Raw genomic sequence first — 1,772 nt, 5'->3', positions numbered from 1 at the left:
CCCCCTAACTGTCTAGCAGGGCAAGACAGACCTCTATACCCCAGTGCCTGTACATCTTATTTCCCAGTTGCATGTAAAAAACACATTTTTTTAAACATTTGTTTTTAAAACTTTGAGTTCCACATTTTTTTCCTTCCTTTCTCCTCACCCACCCCCACTGGGAAGACAAGCAATTCAGTATAGGTTGTACACGTGCAGTTACCCAAATCATTTCCATAGTTGTCATATTGTGAAAGACCGACTATATTTCTCTCTATCCTGTCCCGCCCCCCACTTATTCCATTTTCTCCTTTGACCCTGTCCCTTTTCAAAAATGTTTGTTTCTAACTACCCTCTCCCCCAATCTGCCCTCTCTTCTATCTTCCCCCCTCCTATCCCTACCCCCTTATTTTCCAGTAGGGTAAGATACCCAATTGAGTGTATATGAATAACCCCATTTTAGAAAAAGAAATTGAACAAGCCATCAATGAACTCCCTAAGGAAAAAAATCTTAGCTAGGGGGAAGAGTCAAGATGACAGAGTAAAACAAGAACTTGCTTGAGCTCTTCCCCCCAAACCCCTCCAAATACCTGCAAAAAATGACTCTAAGGCAGCAGGACCGAAGAGGCAGATCACTGAGGTAGCCGCGGCACAAGGAAGGCAGGACTGCAAAGGACCGAGGGGCCACCACTACCATGAGTCTTTTAAACCAGCCCAAGAATGAGATGACCCCTGAGGAGCTGCAGAGGTGGAAAGAGGAAGAGTTCAACACTGGGCCCCCGTCAGTGCTCACCCGGTCAGTGAAGAATCATCAACTGCTGCAACAACAAGAAACTTCTGGGCCAAGTGAAGGCCTTTGGCAGGCACTGCAACATGGTCTTGCAGAACATAAAAGAGATTTGGATGGAAGTACCCAAAAGTGGCAAAGGCAAGAAAAAGTCAAAACCAGTGAACAAAGATCGTTACATCTCCAAGATGTTCCTGAGGAGGGATTCAGTAATCGTGGTTCTCAGGAACCCACTCATTGCTGGCAAGTAGTGGAGCCAGAAGCCCCCTTCCCCACCCCAACACTTGGCTCAGCCCCAAAAAGCTGAGTGGTCCACTAGCTTTACCTTTTGTGAAGAAAACTTTCTTATTTTTTCTTAAAAAAAAATGACTCTAAACAAATTTTAGAGCTACAGCACCCACAAAATGACAGCCAGCTGAAGACAGTCTGGCAGGCCGACAGGAAGGGTCTATTGTACCAGGCTGAGAATGGAGCATAGTCCCACGTAGGTTGGGCCAATACCATGATTCAATACAATTGAATCACTGGCAGCTATGGCAGTTTCCAGACTTCTCAACCCAAAAATGCCAAAGACAAAGTAAAAGGTCACTGGGGAAACTCTGTTGGACCTGAGTGAGAGAAGAGTGTGGTCCCTAGCTCCTGGGGTGCTGGAGGTAGCGGCAGCAACAGCAGCAGCGGCAGCAGTGACTGCTTCTGGAGCTCCAGGCCCACAGATGGTCAGGGGATCAACTGGCCGATGAGAGGGCAATTGGTCTGGCTTTGCCCTGCTTGGATCTGGGTCACAGTCTTGGGTGGCAGTCCTGGGGTGAGAAGGAACGCTGACATGGCAGAACTTGTGGTGGTTGTGAAGAGGGAATCCTCCTCACAGTTCTGAGACAGAAAAGAGTGCCTGTGGCCACTCACAGACCAGAGAACAGACAGTGAGAGGAGTAAACACTTCTCCTTTTATCATATCACCTTAGAAGAACTGAAAATTCACAGGTGCCTAGAAGCAGCTCTGACAAAC

The 1,772-nt window shown here is 47.4% G+C and overlaps 1 pseudogene; it reads left to right on the top strand.

Moving 5' to 3' along the window:
• The first annotated feature begins 674 nt into the window (after window positions 1-674).
• Window positions 675-1,033, top strand: LOC138161475 (small nuclear ribonucleoprotein Sm D2 pseudogene; annotated as a pseudogene).
• The last annotated feature ends 739 nt before the right edge of the window (window positions 1,034-1,772 follow it).

This window comes from Petaurus breviceps, unplaced genomic scaffold, assembly GCF_028583685.1.
Source record: "Petaurus breviceps papuanus isolate PSGF00001 unplaced genomic scaffold, PetGlider_PUasm1.0 118, whole genome shotgun sequence".
In the NCBI taxonomy this organism is placed as follows: Eukaryota; Metazoa; Chordata; class Mammalia; order Diprotodontia; family Petauridae; genus Petaurus; species Petaurus breviceps.
The sequence above is the reverse complement of the archived record's forward strand: the minus strand, read 5'-3'. Positions and strand labels throughout refer to the sequence as shown.